This window comes from Notamacropus eugenii, chromosome 1, assembly GCF_028372415.1.
Source record: "Notamacropus eugenii isolate mMacEug1 chromosome 1, mMacEug1.pri_v2, whole genome shotgun sequence".
Taxonomy (NCBI): domain Eukaryota; kingdom Metazoa; phylum Chordata; class Mammalia; order Diprotodontia; family Macropodidae; genus Notamacropus; species Notamacropus eugenii.
The window spans coordinates 552256329-552277805 of record NC_092872.1 but is presented as its reverse complement, the minus strand read 5'-3'; the positions used below and the strand labels follow the sequence as shown (position 1 = coordinate 552277805).

Here is a 21477-nt window from a genome sequence, read left to right as displayed (position 1 = left end):
GCTTTGTAGGCTTAATAGACAGAGAGAAACTATAGGAACACTGAGGTTAGGGCAGAAGGGGCTCCTGTGTGAGCCTTTTTTATCCATTCTCTTCTGGGATTATTTCATTATATTGCTACAATGCTTCTACAGGTCCTCATCACTTCCCACTGGGACTATTGTAACAGCATCCTAATAAATCTTCCTTCTTTTCTTCTCTCTTCCTTCCAATCTGACACTCATACTACTGTTTGAAAAAATTTCTTATTCATAGATCTGCTCATGTAATCCTTCTGCTCCAAAATCTAGAGTGGCTTTCTATTTGCTGACCAAGTTTAAATCTTTTTGTGGTACACTATGATCCATAATCAGGCATCCTTATTGAAATAGCTTTCTAATTGGTCCTTATATTTATCTTCTGCTTAGATGCCAAAATGATTTTCTTAAAGTGCAAATTTGACTATGTCACATACCCCAACGCCCACCTTTGTTCCATCAGTAAACTCCAAAGGCTGACTATTAGTGCCAGGACCAAATCTAAATTTTTCTACTTTTTTGAACTTAAAATCCTTCATAACTTGACCACTTTATGCTGGTCTTTTCACGCATTTTTTTTTCTTGCCAACACTTTACAATGCAGTTACAATTTATACAAAGCAAGTATTGATCTATTTACTCTTCCTCATACATGACACTCAATCTCTCATCTCCATGGATTTGAATTGTGTCCCCCATAGCTGGGATGCACTCCCTCCCCACTACTATTTCCTAACTTCTTTGGTATCCTTCAAATTCCATTTTCTGTAGGAGATTTTTTTTCTCTCTTAGTTTTTCACCTTTCTTAATCCCACCCCTCTTCTGTTTTTACTGTATATATCTGCTATGTACACCTTTGCACATCATTACTCAAATGTCTCCTCCACTAGAATGTGTACCCCTTGATACAAAAGATTGTTTTTTTGTCTTTCTTGGAATCCCCACTGCTTAGCAAAGTCCTCAGCAAAGTGTTTAATAAATGCATGTTGACTGACTGATTTTTCAGCCTCATAGTTCCCACCTTGTGTTCTTCATTTTAGGATGATAGATTTAAATTTCAAGAAATCCTTAGATGACATAGAATCCATCCCCCCTCATTTTATGGAAGAGAAAACTGAGGCACAAAGCAGTTAAATGTCTTCTTTAGGATCACTTGGCTATTAAAAGTTTGAAGTAGGATTTAAACTCCAGTTCCAGAGCTGTATTAGCTGGGTCATGTAGAACTTTATAGTGTAGCTGAACTGGATGACTTTTTGCCCTTAAATGAACATGCCTGCTGCCCACCTGGTCTTCAAAGGTTAACTTCCTGCTAATTCAATCATAATAACTTTCTCTTTAGATTTCCCCTAGTTCATGTCTTTTTTTTTTTTAATTCTTCTTTAATGCACTTACCATCCATATTATGTATTTTGCACATCTGTTTTCAAGTCTTAACCTAACACCTAATCTTCCATGAGGGCAGAGCATTTTTGCTTACACTTTGTGTTTCTTCAAGCACCAATCAGTGCTTTTCGACATATAAGAAGTTTATAAATGTTGAATTTTTAAAGGTTATTTGGATATCATCATTTAGTAGAGAGGGAGGAGGGAGGGAGGAAAGGAGTGTGGAAAATAACCGAAGATAAAGAAAACCAGGAAACAAGACTGAGATAGACTTTGAAGTGTGGAAAATATATAAGAAATAGGAGTAGAGAAGATAGCCAGAAAACAGGTCAAGTGAAGAATGACTAATTGTACAGTCTTACTTAGCTAGTCCAAATGACTCTAATTGTAGAGTCAACCAAATCTTAAAGTTAGAAGGGACTTTAAAAGTTATTTAGTCATATCCATCATACATGAAGCCACTCTCCAACATGCCTACCAAATCTTCATTCAGCTTTTGTTTGAAGGTATCTAGTGAACAGAAATCCCTTAATATAATAGCATGTCTGAAAGGCATAAGAGAACTGCATGAATATTAGATCAGAACAGCTCATATTGTGAGCTTGTGTTCCACAGCCTATTGCTTGGGACATTTGGGTTTCCACAAAGGCCGTAGCAGCTGATACTACTGGTTTGTGTGTTTTTTTTAAAGAATGTGAAAATTCTTTTATTGACTTTTATACTTTGTTTAGTAAAATAAATCCATCGTAAGTCATGCTGAATACAGATTAGCAGGACAAAAAAGGTTCAATATAATTATTTAGAAACTATAAATAAATACATGGTAAAGTTTAAGGACAGGATTCTCCCTCCCTCATCCCCACTGTTTATCACGGGTTTAAAGAAGCAAATTTTAAATTTCCTCTTCATCTTTTGTTAGACTATAACTTTTACGGTTAGCAGAATCTCCCTAGATTTTAGATAGTAGCTAAGTAAATCAGAAGGTAAAACTTAAAACTAACCAAAAATCACTTGGGGCAGGCTGGCTCCCAGAAGGTCTTACTCTACACTATCTTCAAATAACTGTCAGGCTTTAATTGTTCTCTTCTACAACCAAGTCATTCTCCCTATGTTTTCTGATCCACATTCCTATTTCATAAATAGTTGTAGTCTTTTTGATTTTTAAAACTTTGATATGAAAAATGTGCCTAGCTGAAAAACTTTTTAGAAGAGGTTTTGTCCTGTTATTTCTGCCTTGAAGAGTGCTGTTTGAATTCATGTATTTATACAAAAAAGCAGTTCTAAAACTTCAAACTACTTTCTTTTCTACCTTTATTTTTTAAGGACCCACTTTCAGAATGACTAACCTCCATTTTCACTCAGAATAGAGGTAAAGAAACCAAACTTTTGAGATATCACCAGTTGCCTTAGAATCGTCTGTACCTATTTAATAGTTACACTGAAATTATTTCAGCATGTTTCAAAACAGCCAAGCATATAAGAAGGTAATCAATATTTTAGAAGTAAACATAATCCTTCTTTAGACAAATACTTTTATCTGAACCATAAAAGAAATGAAGAAGATACTGAAAAAGTCAGTCCCAATCATATTAAAACTTAATTTGTATAAATTTGCCACATATAGATTTTTAGGCACATGTTAAATTTAATCTAGCTAAATTGTGAGTGTGTCTATGGGTATGTGTGGTTTTTGTATTATTTTTAAATAAAAATCTTCCACATGTATACACTTTTTGGCCATGTATACACCTAACCCATACAATTTACAGTCACCTAGCCAGTGGTCTTTCTACATAGTCAAAGAGTGCATCATCTATGATGGTCCTCATAAAAGAGAATAATTCAATTTTAAAATGAATTTAACGTGGAGTTTTCTAGATTCACATTTTTACATTCTGCGAATTTTCTCATGTTCAACAAATCTATTCAAGTGATTCAAGTTATCCCGCTATTTAAAAAGAAAAGTCTCAGCAATGATTTTGAACCAGGGTGTAATCTTAATTTCACCATTAGCTGCTTTTTTCCAGGAGTTCTTCTAGTTCTTTTTTGGTCACATAACAATAGCTTTTAATCTCATTAGGATCTGGATCTAAGGTTACATTCTTCCTCACAAACAAGATATAATCAATTTCATGTTCTCCCCAAATGCCAACAGATTGTGCCTTGTAGTGGATTCGTGTTAGATAGGAAATATCTTCCGGAGGAACCTGTTCCATGGAAATTCCTAGTTCAGCCTTTAAATGTCTCTGAGCTGCCTGCCTTACTCCAATGGCGTTATTTTCTTCCAGTTCCACTGGGTTGCTTAGAGGATGACTACTACAAGTGTTTGTAAAACAGCCTGGAAAAGTAATTTTAGCATCTGATCTCTGCTGCAATAATAACTTATTTTCACTATTAAATAAGAAGACACTGAAAGCTCTATGTAATAATTCTTTATCAATGTTTTCATTCAGGTGGTAATTCTTTTTAGTCTCTGCACCAATCTTGTTATCACTTTCATCAATAAGAATGCACATCTCTGCAAGGAGCTGAACTTGCTGCTCATCAAGATTGTCAGTGTTTATTTCAGGCATGGTTGTGATCTGTTCAATCCTTCCCAAGAAGCCTGCACTCCTGTTGAGGGCCTGGTGTTGCGGCTCCGCTCCGCTGACCACGCTGCTGGACCAAGAGCCAGCACTGTCAGCGCAGAGCAAGAGGAGCCTGCTGGTTTTGATAGAGCAGTCTAAGAGCTGTTTCATGAGAGTCTGCCTGATCAAAATTACTGACCTACCCTGCCCTCTCCAAGAGGAGATAAATTTTCATAAGGCACCTTGGGCCAATCTGGTTCAATCTGGTGACAGAGAATCCCTAAAACGTAGAATTGCCTACCTCTAATGCAAATGCAGCATCTTGATCAATTATGAATTAAAAAAAAATGTTAAGAAAAGAAGTCCATTAGTTTCATCAGAGTAACAAAGGGGTCCTTTACACACATACATACGGAAATGCACACACAAACACACACATACACACACACTCAAAATACTTAGAACTTCTGAGCTAAAGAATGATTTGGAGCAATTCCATCTTGTTGAGTTGAGTTGACTGCCTATTATATATAACAACCAGTTTCTCTGTCTCTGTCTCTGTCTCTCTCTTTCTCTGTCTCTCTCTTTCTCTTTCTTTCTACACACACACACACACACACACACACACACACATATAGTATGTATACATATATACATGTATATGTATACCCCTATACCCCAGAACCTAAGAGGAACTAGTGTTAAGCTAGTAGTAACTTTTCTTATGGCTTGGACAGGGAATGAAGTTAAATTGAATGAAGGACGACAATCTTAAAGTAAGTAGTTTCTTTGATCTAAAGTGCATCCTAGATCTTTATGATTCATGAAAATGAGTTCACCTTTAAGTCTTACCTTAAGTTCACCCTTAAGATTGTGTGTCTATGATGATGCATTACTTGTCTATCCAGAGAAAAACAACTAATCTCTCAGCCTCAATGGACAGGAGTTCCCCCAGTTCTCAGTTATACCTGTAATATTTTATGTGGAAGTTTTTGTCAAGAGCTACCACTTGAATAATCTCATCTTGGCCAGGTTCAGGCATGATGGGTTCAGCAACAAGCAAAGTGGGACATATTGTCAGTGACAGTCAGGGACAGTGTGGCACTGTTGGCTTGGTTCATGATAAAGGAGCTACCCTCTGGGGCAAGTCCAGACGGCACAGGAAAAGCATTGGGAATGGAAAGGCCATCCTGTGGCTCTCAGCATCTGCTCAGTGATAGGCCCTCCACATATGCTATACTTTTCTAGATTAATCTCATATCACTGTTCACAGAAAAATGCTCCTTCAAGTTTGTAGAACTGCTGTCCTTGCAGTTGCCACTCACACTAAAGGTATGTGTAACATACAACATGGAATTGACCCAAGTGCCCAGTCTGTCAGCTGGGAACGTAGCAGGACCTGGTGGCACCAACCACACCTTTCACTGATGAGAAGCTTGTTACTGGCTAGCTACTTCATGTCTTTTATTAGTTGCTGTATCAACTTTCCCAACTCTTTTACCTCCCAAAGAGTTAGAGGTCCTGGATCCAGGAGGATATGCCTGGTCTTGAGTAGGAAGGAGGAATGGACATTGTTTCTCCTGAACACAATGCTAGTCTTTCTGTTGAGCATGGGTGAAGCTGGCAATCTGTTGAGAGGATCCTGCACAAGTGTGGTACGTGTGTGAAATGTTCTGATGAAAGGAAACCCAGGTGCCAGAGGGCTAAACTTCAGAGTGATTGGAGTGAATTTGGGGGACACAAGTCTAAACTTAAGGGTAGGGGTGGAGGCCAGGGTTAAGGGTAAGGATGGATCTGGGGGTGTTGGGACTGGAAGCTCAATTCCGTGTGGACAGTCTCGGGCAGGTAAAAGTGGGACTTCTAAATCTTAGAGTCTTACGAGGCCCTCCATGAACAGCGGGGGTTCGAGAAGGTCAGACCGAGCTAGCTCGGCTAGCTCGGGTATTTCTGCCTCTCCCCCGGAGATACCTGATGGGTGGAGTCTCCCTGCCCTCGAGGTCGTCCCGGATTGGAGCACACCTAGTTACCTAACAGCATGGTATTGAGATGCAAACTGTGTGGCTGAAGATTAAGTAGGATTGAGGAAGCCAGAAAGCTCTTAGCACGTGTGGAGCCAAAGAGAAAAGTAGGGCTCCGCTTCTTTTCTTTCCTCTCTCCCCTCCCCCTCTCTCCCCGCTTGTACTTCTACTTCCATTCCCTTAAGCTTAGCCTTCTTAGGAAATCTCCCCCTCTTCGTCCTAAGAAAGAAGAGCCCCTGCACTTGTAACCGAAACCCTGTAATAAAGCTCAACCCCTGTTTGACTCTGGAACGTCCTTTCTCTCATATGTGCATCCGGCGTGGCCAGCCGAAGACCTCGGGAGGTGAGGTAAGGAAGACTCGGGTAGCCCAATACAGGCCTCTAGGCTTGCCAGTTGGCGTCCCAACAGGGATTGGGAGCGTAGATAATCCTGGGTGCTTTTGGGGTACACCCGGAAGGGGCTGTGAAAGAAGCGAGTCCCGAATCCTAGATTCGGAAGGAGAGAAAGGGGAGAGAAGCTTCCCAAACCCCTGGGAAAAGGGCAGGGATGAGGAATCAATTGCCAGTAATAAAGCCAGAGGAACAGGAGGTCTGGGCTGAGAAACTTCACAGGGAATGCAGGGAGGCGGGGGTCACAATAGAGTTAAACGACCTCCGAGAATTTTGTAAGGAAGGGCCGGAGAGGCCAGGGCGGGATTGGAATAAGAGTGGAAGCGGAGAGAGGGGAGGGGAGAACACGGGAGGGACGGAGGACCCAGGCAAGCAGAAAGTTCAGCGGAAAGTTAAGGAGCGTAAAGAAAAAATAGACCCGGAGCTCCATCTAGCAGATGGAAAAGGCGAGGCAGGGGAGAATACGCCGTGCCTTCCCTCCGCGCCTCCTTATAACCTGCTCCATTGGTCAGACAGTTCAGGGCCACAGTCCAGTTTGGAAAAAGGAATAAGAAAGGCTATAGAGAATGGAGAAGATGTAGGGACATTTCCTGTGTTAGAAATAGCGGACCCCAGTGTCCCCGGTGGGGTTCGGAGGAGCCACATACCTATAGAGTGGAAGAGAGTGGCGACTCTTAAAGAGGCTTGTACCAAGCATGGCCCTAATTCACCCTTTGTTATAGCCATGCTTGAAACTCTCAGCGGTCAGTTCATTCTGACTCCTAATGACTGGAAGAGCTTAGCCAGAGCCTGCCTTACCCCTGGGCAGAAAGAAATAAGTACAGGGAGGGGCCAGGATCAGCTTCCCATAGCTATTGCCCTTCCCTTAAGGCACTGGAAGCTCAAAGAAAGCCAGAGACCAGTGTGGGGAATAGGAGGGTGCCAAAATACCTTAGAGACAATGCACCCAGTAAAGTGGGAGGCAGAGGATCGCCAAAGGACCGTATGGCCGTTGGTGATTCCAGGACTTAGTTTTAACATCTGGGGCAGGGACATTATGAGCCGCCTCGGGATGAAGCTATCAAATTTTTAGTAAGGGCCATTGCAGTTGCACTGGAGTCCCCACCCTTGAATTGGAAGTCAGACACCCCGATTTGGGCCTTGACTTCAGAAAAACTCCAGGCACTACAACTATTGGTTAAGGAGCAATTAGCACCCTGGAATGCTCCTGTGTTTGTTAAAAAGAAAAAATTCTGGGAAAGTCAGGTTCCTTACAGATGTTAATGAAGCATTTGTAAGCACCTGGCAGCAGCTATACCTAAGTAAAGAGCCACTATGCATTCTTATCATCTTTACCTTAAAGGCGATCCTCGCTAAACAAAGAAGGGGAAAAGGTCGCCTAATACAATCAGAGCTAAGATCAAGAGGCCTAATACAATCAGAGCCTGATACAGCTGTCTCAAGGAGCGCACATACTACTCCAGCTATGAGACATTTTAAGATACTAATAGGGGGTCGAGGGTATGTTTGTGTCTCCACAGGAAAAGGTGATGCGTGGATTCCCATTAGAAGGATCCGTAGGTGGGAACCGAGGTCGGAGACGACGGAGACGCAGGAGGCAGAGACCCCGGAGAAGGATCATACACCACCTGAGCCTGCTGCTGACAGCTTTAACCTTGCTGCCCAGAGAGGAAGCAGCCCTCATCACAACCGCAGACACTGCTGCTGACAGCTTCCCATCTAGGCATCCTTTTTTCGCCAGCTGAATGAGGACTTTGATATCACAAACCCAGGACACTTGGGTGGGGAGGAGGTGACCAATTTTCCACCTGTATAGATCCATTTGCAAGATTAAGGGAGTGGTGACGTGTAAGGCGCCTACACCAGCTGCTTCTCTTAAAATATGCTTTGGGATTTTAGTTGATTGCACTTCCCCTGTTGTAACTCAGCCATTTAGTTTCATCTTTGTTTTATTTGATGCCTCCCTTTGTCAGTTGTGCTAGCTGCAGATTTCTGTGTGAATGAAGTCTTGTTGTAAGGTACTCATATGCTAAAGGCCTTCCTAATCCACTCAGCCTCCAGCCACTGTTTGCTCTAGAGCCAGGTGCGCTCCGCGCATAACAAAGAAGGGGATATGTTGGGACTGGAAGCTCAATTCCGTGTGGACAGTCTCGGGCAGGTAAAAGTGGGACTTCTAAATCTTAGAGTCTTACGAGGCCCTCCATGAACAGCGGGGGTTCGAGAAGGTCAGACCGAGCTAGCTCGGCTAGCTCGGGTATTTCTGCCTCTCCCCCGGAGATACCTGATGGGTGGAGTCTCCCTGCCCTCGAGGTCGTCCCGGATTGGAGCACACCTAGTTACCTAACAGCATGGTATTGAGATGCAAACTGTGTGGCTGAAGATTAAGTAGGATTGAGGAAGCCAGAAAGCTCTTAGCACGTGTGGAGCCAAAGAGAAAAGTAGGGCTCCGCTTCTTTTCTTTCCTCTCTCCCCTCCCCCTCTCTCCCCGCTTGTACTTCTACTTCCATTCCCTTAAGCTTAGCCTTCTTAGGAAATCTCCCCCTCTTCGTCCTAAGAAAGAAGAGCCCCTGCACTTGTAACCGAAACCCTGTAATAAAGCTCAACCCCTGTTTGACTCTGGAACGTCCTTTCTCTCATATGTGCATCCGGCGTGGCCAGCCGAAGACCTCGGGAGGTGAGGTAAGGAAGACTCGGGTAGCCCAATACAGGCCTCTAGGTTTGGCATGGGGGTATAACTACAGATGGAGATTTAGATGAGAGTGAAGCCACTGGAGCTGGAAGTGTGGATCAAAAGGCTGTGTGGCTGAGGTTTCAGCCACAAATACAGAGTGGGAATGAGGAGGACCAGTAGAAGCCAATGAAGGAGGAAAAGGTACTATACTGGAAACTGCAAGTACGAGACTTAGCTTAGGAGGTGTAAAGGCAAGTACAAAAAGATCTTTAGCTATTTTTGTTTTAGTGTAATCAAGAAGAATAATGCCTCTTTTTGAATGTGACTAAGGAGAATCTTTCCCACCCATTATCAGGCCTGGGAAGATTTGTAGGAAGTCCATGGCTTTTGTTAATGAGGCACTGTTTCTCAAGGGATGTGATGCACTCTGGCTCTAAAGTGTATGAAGACTTGAAGGTGCAATTTTATTTGAGGGCTTACTGACTGGAAGTGTTTGTTTGGCCAGATGAGGACTCTGGGAAGCCGCTTTAAGGAGTCCCCCAGCTTTGAAAACCCAGATGTCCGTGTTTCCCTCTCTGGTAACTATGGTCAGACAGTTGGGGTTCAACTGTCTGTTGAATTCGGGCAGAGGAAGCCATGTCTGTTGATCTTTAATTTCTCTATATTTTCTTTGAAGTTCGGGTGACTCCCCTGAACTAGGTGAATGATATATGTGCTTGATTAAAGAAATGATACATGTGCTTGATTAAAGCTAATCCCTCAAAAGTTGTCTTTCCTTTTATGAATACAGAACTCAGAACCTGTGATAGCAGCCCCCTCTACCATGTATGTTGGGGTGCTTACTCTTACAAGAGGGAATTGAGGGATATCTGGGAGGGACACAGATCAAGATGAAATCTTGGGCTCAGGGATCATTCTGGGCCATCGCATACAAGTAGGACAGATTCTATATCCAGGTCAATGCTGCTCACTTTTCTTCTGGGCTGATGTGTTGGTGCTGAGGATCCAATTCCCACTTCTTCCAGAGGAGGTGGAGGGAAGAGAATGTCTCTTCTTCTAGAAGAGGGGGGACTGGTTCCTCAAATTAGGGAGAAGGTGGTAGAAAGGTTCCTCACAGAGAAGTATCTCCTTTATCCTCACATAGCAACAGAGCTGGTAAGAGGGAGAAATTTTCTAGTGATGGGGGAAGATACGACCACCTTGTCCATTTCAACCCTATGGGCCCCAGGCTCTGGAGAGATCTCTGCATCTCTGCATGGAAAGGGTCCATTTTGGGGCCATGGTTGGGGCAAATTTCTTTTGTAGTACATATAAAGTAGAGAGCTAAGACAGAGATAGAGATGAAGGATGAGAGGTAGGCATTCATGTGGCACCATTTGGAATTAGGTACAGCTTTGTTCAACTACTTAGCTAGTCTAACTGAATAGTTATTAGTGACATGTCAAGTCCTGCTATGTCTGGCTTTTGCTTTCAATTATAAATTAAAAGTGTCAAGAATATTGAAAATATTCAATATTAAGTATAGCTATAGTATGCACTTACTGAACCCCAGTAAGACCATCTGGCAGGTGGGTAAATAACAAGCTTCAAATCCAATAGTGAGTTACAGAGGATGTATAACCCAATAATGTGAAGACTTGAGTAGATGAGAACAATTTGTTCCAGTGGCAATGAAGGCAACTGAAGCAGGTTCTGTAGGGTACTTAGAGCTTGGTTAGACATCAAAGATGCAATGGTCATTCACTGTGTCTTGTATTACTGTATTTAGCCAAAACTAGTCAACCTTAACTTTTGTCTTGTCATTGGACTTCTATGAATCTGCAAGAGAGAGTGAGGCTGATGAACGCATAGCTCTACCTCACTTAAATCCTATTTACCTGGAAGTCAAGACATCATTCATTATCCACTGTCTTACCCTAGCATCATGATGTCACTGGTCCTCTCCCAAAATGAAGGGTGAACAATAAAAAACAAGAACATAGATATAGATATGTATAGAGAGATATAAAAATCTCACGTACTTTTGTTTACATAATGTGTTGTTCAAATTTATTTTCCTCTTCTTTGCTCTTTTCTTCTTCCTTTATTCTATTTCTCTTGATAATTTCATCACTCCCATAGATTTCCCTGTCATTTCTACGCAGATGACTTCTATATTTATACATGCAACTCCAGTTTCTTTCCTGAACTTTAATCCCAGATCACCAATTGCCAATTGGACAATATGAATTGGATTTCCTGGAGACATGTTAAATTCAACATAAGTAAAATTGAACTCATTATCTTTCCTAATAAAAAAAAATCTCTTCTTTACTTCCTTATTTCTGTCAAAGGAACCACCATTCCTCCAATGTCTCAAGCCTGTAATCTTAGCATGATTCAGTACTCTTCTTTCTGTCCCCAATCACACATATTCAATCAGTTGAAGAATCTTACCATTTTTACATTCATAAGTTGTTTCTCTTATGTTCTCTTCTCACAACTCATACAGAAATTTCGTTCAGGTTCTCATCACTTATAACCTATCTCACTGCAGGAGTCTCCTAATTAGTCTACCTGACTCAAACTTCACCAATTGCTGTTTATCTCATTCACTGCTGCCAAAATAATTTTCCATAAGTAATGATCTAACAATGGGATTCTCCTAATCAACAAACTCTAGTGTCTTCCTATTGCTTTGGACATAAAATATAAACTACTCAGTTTTTTTTTTTTAATTAACTACGTAGCTTTAAGTTCTTTATACGAACTGACCATGATCTATCTCACTAGACTCACTTTGCTTAGTAGTGCTTCTCCTTCCACACTCTGCAATAAAGTCAAACTGGTCTTCTTCCTGTTATTTATAATACTCCATCGTCCATTTCCAATCCTTCTCATTGTCTATCCCATATGGCTAGAAGGAACTTTTTCCTTATCTGTGCCTTATAGAGTTCCTCTTTTCCTTCAAGATAAAGTGAATATTAATTAGTACAACCATATAGTAAAGCAACTTTGAATTCTAAAACTATGATTAAATTGTTCATGCCCTGTGAATAGAGATTCCTTACTGGGTTTATACCTGAAGGAAGCCATTGATAAGAAGAAAGGCCCTAAATACACTAAAATATTTATAGCATTACTTTATTCTGGCAGCAAATAACTACAAACAAAGTAGATGTGTATCATGTGGACAAAGACTGGACAAATCATGCTATATGAATATACTGTAATGCCACTGTGCTATAACAAACAATGAATATAATGATTTCAGAGAATACTGAAAAAAAGCTTCCTTGAATTGGTGCAACTTATAAATAGACCGAAGAAAATAATACACACAATAACTATAATAATATACATGGAAAGACCAAAAAATAGAAATTGAATATTGCAAAATTATAGAGAATAAACATGACCCCAAAGAAGACATATAGAGGGAAGTCTATATATGGAAAAATTCATATTATATAGTCATATAGTTTTAATTGCATAAGACATTTTTCTGATTTTTTCCCTCTTTTTCCTTTCTTACAATTATTTTTAATAAAACTTTGTTGTGTGAGATAGGTCTCTGGGAGGGGGGAAAGGGACATATAAGGGGGAAATTTTAGACTAGGTAAAAACAAAGTATATTAACATAATTCATTAAAAGAAAGTCACAGATCAGGCAATATCTTCTACAGGAAACTTTCCATGATCCTCCTAGATTTCTTCATGTTTAACCACTCTACCTATATTTGCATTTATTAACCTTATATTTATGATGCATATATTTATATGTATATATTGTCATCTTAATTATTATGTACACTCCTTAGAAATACAGATTATTTAGTTCTTTTGCACTTGTTCTCCTAGATCCTAGTATAGTATCTGATATTTATGATTAATAAATTTGGTTGATTCAAGACATGAAAAATTATTTTTACTATATCTTTTAGTAATAGTTAGAATTTCTGGTTTTGTGTTATATAAATTTTTCAATGCTTTCCTATTCTTCAGTTTTTCCTTTTTCAGATTTAAGTAGTTATTCAATTCCTTTTTCAACTATTTAATTTATGCTATTGCTTCATTTGATTCTGGTTTCAGAATAATCTTATTTTGTATGATTGCCTTGCATTGGTCTTCATTATTGTGCAGTATAACTTGTATCTGAAGATATAATTGGCAAAAATAACATGAAATCATTTCCTATAACTGATAAAATCTGCTCTCAATTTTGTTACCATGTTATATTGGCACATAATAAAAAAATATCTTTCATTTCTTCTTCATTCCAATCAATGCTCACTCATTATTTACTTGATTTTCTTGTCAGTGTCAGATGGAAGCATTTTCAACAGGCGTTACAGTGATATTTCCGATTTGTTACAGAATATCTTACCTTCTTGGGGTACTTAAACCCAAAAGGACTCCATTTTCTCTACTGTCTTCCCTGTCAATCAGATTATCATTACAATTTTAAGCAGGCATAGCATGTAACTCTGTAACACTGCATCTCCTTCCTAAATTCATGGGAATTATATCATAGCTGAGTGTTAACCCAGTCACTGGTTATCATCACAGTCCAATTGGCTAAAACTCCAGAGTTCCTAATAGGACTTCATAGTTATCTCATGACACACAGCATCTCCACTGTACATCTTCTCAATTGGAATTTCCTGACTTTTATGTTGCTCTCCCCTTCCACAGTCCTCCACATTGTGACATAGATAGTAAGTTGAGATTTTGGTAATTAGCATAGGTATTATTATTGTCTCATTCTTTGCTTGTTCTATGTGGTTCAATTAGAAACACTTCTGCAACAAGTCACTTCTGGAATTTTTTTTCTATACTTAATATTCTATGGCTTCTTACATAGATAGAAAAAATAACTGCTTTTGGAGCTGAATAAAAGTATAATACACTAGTTAACCATCTGTAGACTCATTGAAAGTATCTTTGGACAACTTCAGGAGTCTACAGGACAATAAGGTTGATATATACCTTATCCTGTTCCCATACGAACTTGATTTCTTTATATTTTAGCAACTTTTCATTCCACACAGCTTGAAAATTATGAACATTTGGTAAGTTGGCATCTATTTAAAATATTGTCCTTACATGTCTTATGGATCAGTATTATTTCCCAGTGATTATGGATAACAATTATAATCCATTATCAGTATGGCTTAGTTGTTGAATTTTTGAGGATATTTTGAAGTCTACATTTGAATTATAGATATTTATCATCAGTTAATTCATGGAGTACAGTGAAGTTTTCATTCATAATTCTAGAAATAAGGCATTACCCTGTTTGCCATTTAATAGGTGTTACATTTTGGTATCCTACAATGATTTGTTGCAGTTTGTATCATTTCACTTGAGAAATTGAAATGAACAAAATTCCAGGTTTCTTAAGTATAAGTTTTCTTAAATTTGAAGTTATAGTGATTTCATCCTGATTTACCTTTATCACTTTAAACAAATACATATTATTCAGTCATTCATATTTTTTAGAATTATTTATCACCATTATTACTGCTATCATATCATCATCATCATCATCATCATCATCATCATCATTACCATTTTAGAAATAGAGAGAGGCTAGATGCCATAATCAGAATTACATAGACAGTATTTGTCAGAAGCATAACTTGAAAACAGACCTTCCTGATTCTGAGGTCAGCTCTTCATTACCTCTTTCTTAATTATTTGCATATTTCTTCTTCCTTATATTATGTTGTGACCTATTTGAGGGTAAGGCTTATATTAAATCTAGCTTCATACCCCTAGCATCTAATATGAAAGACCTACAACACAGTAGTCATTTGACAGATGTTTTTAAACATTGATTTTTTTCAATCGACAAGAACACATAGCCATAAATTCATGTACAGTGTGTGCCCCATATTTCATCACGTTCCTCCAGGACTTCTATTTAGCTAATATGTCTAAGACAGTCTATAAAGAAGTGGTAGAAAAACCACCCCACTAAATTTGGAGTCAGGAGATCCAGATGCTAATACAAACTTGTCCATGAGTCACGTCAAGGTGAGGGCCTAAAACATGAAGGTTTAACTTGATGAAATCCTAAAAACACCAAGTCATCTGAATCTTCATTCTCCCTCAATCCTTAATTAGTTGGTGAGTCCGATCAATTCTTCTCTGGCAAGATTTGTTTCTATTTACTCAATTCCACTTCCGTTAGCAATACCTTTGGTTAAGTCTTCATTGCTTCTTAACATGGTAGTAAGAAAAGATTCCTAACTGGTCTTATCTTCAGTTTTCATTCTAATCCAAAATAATCTTCCCAATACATCTCTCATCATATCATATAACCACAAAATTTCAGGGATTGCAAGGGATTTGAGAGGCCATTGTGTCCAGCTTATAACAGAAAATGATTCCTTTTATAATATACCAGTCATCTACTTGTCAGTACTATTCTGATTATGTCTACTGCTATTACTAAAATATTAAAGCAAAATAAAGCTAAGTTGTTCCTCATTATCTACCTTCAAAAAGTATACACATTTAAAAAAAAAATTCTAGGCCTTTTAAAATTTGACTACAATATATTTTTGGAGATTTCTTTTATACCTTTCTCTCCTATCCTTCCTCCCTTGACCCACAGAGAAACTGCTTTCATCGATGTGTTCAGCAATTCATCTACAATACAGACTTTTAGAGATATATGTAGAGGGGTACTGAAAGTTTGCTCTATTCCAGTTCTATGATCCTGTGGTCCATAATGACACCCAGAAACAAGATTTCCTATTCCAAACATTTTCAGAAAATGGCAACTGCTGGTGTAGTTAATAGGTAATCCAGGAGAGTCTATGGTCTAAATAACCTCTCAACATCCAAAGCTTGTCTTATTACATGATGTCTGAGATTGGTTTTGCTTTATGTGCTGAAATAAGACATAGATGTACTTAATGGCAGTTTTACCTGATTTGGCAACCTTTCCCTACTGAAAAAAAAGTCTTTGAATATTTCTGTTACCTCCTGAAAAACTTTTGGGGAGAGGGTGCATTTTATATAAGCTAAGTAAAAAATTCTTCTCTCAGTAGCATCTGAGGGTGTCAGAGTGGAGAGATTTAACAGACGGTTGATATTGTCTGATTATTAGATCTGTCAGTGCCTGTCGGAACATGAAGTTGATATTTTACAGATTTTTTTAGCTAAAAAGTCTGTCTATCTTTGTATCACTTGCCTTCAGGGATACATTTTCACGGGGGTTTAAGTACTATTTTTAAATCATGCTCCCCAAATTTGCTTACACCTGTTTTCCTAAAGATTTTCCCTTTGTTCCTAAAAGGGTAGTCAATTATTCCTTCCCAAGCTTTCCAATATGATTGATAAGCTCAAATGCCAGTCTAATGCCTCCATATGTGTAACGCTCAGTGTTTTCATTAGTGACCTCAAATATGAAATACAGACTCCACTTTCTGGGATTTAGGATAGAAACATATCTTTAGATAATACAATAGATCCATTTTCCCATCAGTGGAAGTAGGAATTCCTTCCACCAGTGCAGATCATGATTGCTCTTTACTCTCTCATCTTAAGCAATTCATGGCTGTGCCCTTCTGTAAATCCTCAAGGTAACATGCCCCAACTCATTGGAGATCTTTCTCTGTTTCTTTTTATGTGTCATGGATAAAAGTTTAACTGTTATAGTCCAGGCTGTCCACCTGTTCTTCCTTATTCTCACTCTATCACTACCCCACTTCCTTTTCTGGCTACAAATATTCTTGGTGACAGTTCTCACTGCTCATCTCAGATTCAAGTAATTGCTTTGGCCAGAACCTTTGTTCCATGCTTCTCTCCTCTGCACTTTGGGACATCTGCAGTTTTGATAGGTAAGTATATACAACCATTAACTTCCTATTTTGTGTAAAACAGGAGATGTTGACTGTTTTTAAAATGACTTTTGATGGTTTTAGTTTCTTTTTTCAAGTTTAATTATCCGAGTACTATAGATTATTTGGATGAAAATATATTTGAATAAATTAATGGTGTGTAAATTAGTATATATGTTTTTGCATAATAGGGTGAGAGATTTCAAGTTGAAAAAGACATTAGTGCCCAGCTAGACAAACTTCTTTATATGTAGATGAAGAAACTGAGATGCACAGCAATTAAATGATGAATAACTTAGGTAACATGAGCAGGAATTTGAACCAATGTCCTCTGTTTCAAATTTCACATCATTTCCACTGTATTATGTTACTAATTGGTATTGATTTTGCCTTAGTCAATAGGTGACCTTGGCTAAATCTTCACATCTAGTTGTCTCAGTTTCTCCTTTGGTAAAATCCTTTAGTAGTTCTAACATTTGTTGATTTTCTAATTCTTTGATTTCCCTTCTCGTTGATGTTTATCTTCTTCCCTTCCTGTGATTCTTTAGTCTCTGGTTGGGTTGTCTTCAGCTGGAAAGTTATCTCAGATTTTGCTTTAAGCTGATGAAGAAGATATGGATGTGGGGCTCATCTTTTCCTTATCTGCATGCAGTCTTCAATCCTTTATCTATTTCCTAGCAATTTCTCAGTTTCTAGAAATTGGGTTCATAATAACAGACATAAATAAAGCATTTACATTGTTCTTTTTTGTTTGTTTAATACAATTGAAACAAATCTTCTTAAAACTAATGTTTAGGACTTTATCTAGTCAAACATTTTCTGTGTGTACGTGTGTGTGTGTGTGTGTGTGTGTGTGTGTGTGTGTATGTGTTCAACTAACAGACACTAAACATCGCAGGTGGTGGGGTAGACTTTTCTTCTCTCCACTTCTCAGGTCATTGTATGACAGTTAACATCATCTCTGAATTTCCAGTATTTTTTTTAAAATATTTTTATCAACAGTACTTTATGTACATAGACAATTTTTCTAAATATTTTATAGAGTTAAGAATACAGGCATGTTGTTTGATAGTTGCCCTCAATTAACTTTGTTTCCTCTTTTCTCTTTTAATAAAGATATTGTTGTTAATATTTTCCATTGTTTTACAATCTTTCAAATCTTGAAAACCAATCCAAGAAAACAATCAGAATAGTGTCACCCCAAGCAAAGGTTTGTTTTTGTGAGTACTTGGGCAGGTTCATCCACTAGGATATGGCTCTTAACTGAGCTCTTAGAGGCAAAAGCAATGGGCCTATATTTGGAGAATAAAACAAAGTATCAAAATCTCTCCTTTAACGAGGCATCTTCTATATATAATATAATATCACACAACATTTCTTGATTGATACTACACCAAAGACAATTTTGTTCAGTGATCATCTGATTATTAGTATCAAGCAAAGCACAAAAGAGGAAGATATGTATACTCACCAAAACAGTCTGTGGCCATCGAGAAGGGTATTCCATGTAGAGTCTAAATAGAACAAGCTTTTCTAAAATATGGGGAAATTATTTTTTTCTAGATGCTCCTTTTAATGAATGACTTTGTGCTTATTCCTTTGTCTTAAAATGCTATGGGAATGACCATTCTGAAGAGATAGGCCTCAGGTGAGAGGTATCAAAAATGAATGAAGCATGCACATAGCTCACATGTAGTTGGGCTGATGGTTCATTATGATTTTCAAATAGCTTATGTATGTTGTCCAGACACTGCAGATAGCCAAAGAATCACCATGTCTGTAATGGCAACTAAGTAAACCCTACAATTTACTGGCCTATGAGAAGTCTCTCCCCATCTAATTGAAGAAAAGTCCAAGGAAAACTTGTGTTCCAAATCAAGCAGAAGCCTCAAAGAAAAGGAGAAATGGATTTTCTATCATTTTTATAGTGTTATGAGAAGAGAGGTTATCTTTGATTAAAAAACAAAAACAAAAAACAACAAAAAACCATCTCTGACACTACTTTTAGTCACAAGAACACACAAGGATGAACCTTTATTAAATGGCCAGAGTATGTAACCCACCAAAAAGGGTGGGAGCACATGATGAACTCCATGATGGTTGTTCAATCATTTTTCAACTGTGTCTGACTTCATGACCCCATTTGGGGTTTTCCTAGCAGAAATATGAGAGTGGTTTGCCATTTTCTTTTTGAGATCATTTTACAGGTGAGGAAAGTGAGGCAAGAAGGGTTAAGTGACTTGCCCAGAGTCATAAAGTTAAGTAAATGTCTGAGGTCAGATTTTAACTCAGATACATCTTCCTGAATCCAGACCTGCATTCCATCCACTGCACCACCAAGCTCCTGTGAACAACAATAACAATACTTGGCCCACCCAAAAGTACTAGAATACATGCTCAGCTTCATAGAGAGTATCCCAAACCAGGAGAGAAGGGGATTCCCTGATTAACCCTGCTATACTGATATGGTATATCTCCCCCCTCCATCCTACTAGCATGAAATCAGGCAGGAACTTTCATTTTCTTTACTGTATGCATGACTCATAGTTGTGGGCACATATTAAATGTTTAAGAAATGCTTACTTAATTAAGTTTAAGGAAAGTGAGAATGAGCTTCATCACATTCAGGTACTGTTCCAAAGTTATAGCTTTTTACAACAATATTCTTTGAGGGATACTATAAGTTTACAAATTATAGGACTCCATGAGAGACAACTGGATATATTGGGTGTGACATTGACCTAAAATTGGAAGAACCTGTGCTCAAATCCCACCTCAGATGCATACTAGTTATAGTATCCTGGGCAATTCTCTGTGTCTCAGTTGCCTCATGTGAAAAATAGTGATGGGTGATAATAGTTTGGATTAGATAACTTCTAAAGTTTCTTCTAACTCTAAATCCATATTCATGTGATCCTTTATCTCTCAAGCACAAAAACTGCAGGTAACCAAAAAAAAAATATGGAAGAAAATATGGCAGACATTAGTTAGCTTCAGGACATTACCAACTAGGACTTATGTGTGAAAAGTCATATTGAATAAAGTGATTCAGGGAACCTAGGACTGGAAAGGGAGATGGGCTGGTTATGCAGTGAGAAAGAGAACAATATAGATAGACAAACTGAATGTTGCATAGCTACCATGAGATTTTAAGGTTGTGGTTATGTGGTTTCTCCTTCTTTCTGAAAGAGTGCCATGACTCTGGAAGATGATGCCATGACTTGCAAATGAATTGAAGTGAGGGAGGGCTGTGCAAAGTCACCAGTCTTACTTTTTCCTCTAGAGACATATGGGTCCAGTGGTCAGATCAGGACAACTGGAGGTGACCCACAATACTGTGGGGGACTTTGGCCTTTTTAAGCTAAGGTCTTTCCAAATTTTTTCACTTTGACTGAGGCAATGCCATGCTGTGATTAGGACTGATTAGTATGTGAGCTAAGAAATGGTCCCTTTAATTAAAAAAAAAAAAATCAGTTGGGAAAGGAATACCCTCAGGGTTTCTGGCCAAAGCAGAAGCAATTTTTATTTACACTCACTCTGAGCCATCAGTGTCGCCCCTCCTCCCAAGAAAAAAATAACCATTAAGTGGTGCTTGGGCAGGGATTTATTGTCTAATCAATGAGAAACCATGAGAACCAGAAAGAATCAGGTTTAAAGTATGGTCTTTAAGAAAGAAGTGTAGTCAATAGTCTGTAAGATATAAAGACAGATTTCAGCCATCAAAATTTATCTTCCTTTAGGTAGAACACCCTCAGGTAAGGGTCTGATATCTCATCTGAAGAGAGGAAAGGAGAAAAGAGGAAAGAAGAGGAGCTGTCTTGGTCAACTGGAATTGCCCTGTTGGGTCCCCCCTGGGCAGCTCCAACTACTCATAGGTTATGGTTTGTTCTTCATTCTCAAAGAGGACCAAGACATCAAGAAGATAATGCCATGATTTGACCATGAGATATTGAAAGGTCTAGAGGAATCTCAGAAGACTGCTGGATTCTCTAGTAGATTTATGAAAAGACACTCTTAGGAATCATGTAGGATAAAAAATCATGGGTATGGCAAAATTTTCACTGGTAATGATGCACTCACCATGATGTTCTGTTTAGGAATTAAATAGACTTATTAGGCTACTTACCTCCCTACTCTCCTTCAATCATTCAGTCTAATAAAGATATTTCTACAGCACATTAAGGATTGTAAAATATTTTCCCCATAACAAAGTAGTGTACAACTGTCCAAATTTTGCTTTACTAAGGAGAAATCTGAGGTTGAGAGAGGTTAAATGTCTTTTCTAAAGTCAAATGATCACAGGTTGTTATATCTTAAGGTGGAAGGGACATCAGAGGCAATATAGGCAGGACCCCCCCCCCACACCAATGTACAGAAGGAGAAAGTGAGGTCAAAGAACACTGAATGATTTTCCCAATGTTACACAGTTAGAGAGCTTTGAAAGTAGGATTCAAACCCAAGTCTCTTGATTTCATATTCAAAATATTTTCAAAACATCTCTTTGACTTTCCCAGCCTCAGATACCAAGTGACCTTTTACAGTTAAGAGAACAGACTGAGTTAACTGCCACAGAGTAAAGGTAAGTCTCAATTAAATTAAAA

The 21477-nt window shown here is 38.5% G+C and overlaps 2 pseudogenes; both read right to left on the bottom strand.

The window, feature by feature from the left end:
- Window positions 1-3286: 3286 nt before the first annotated feature.
- On the bottom strand, window positions 3287-4009 carry LOC140527587 (isopentenyl-diphosphate Delta-isomerase 1-like; annotated as a pseudogene).
- On the bottom strand, window positions 3985-18366 carry LOC140518902 (zyxin pseudogene; annotated as a pseudogene).
- Window positions 18367-21477: the final 3111 nt, after the last annotated feature.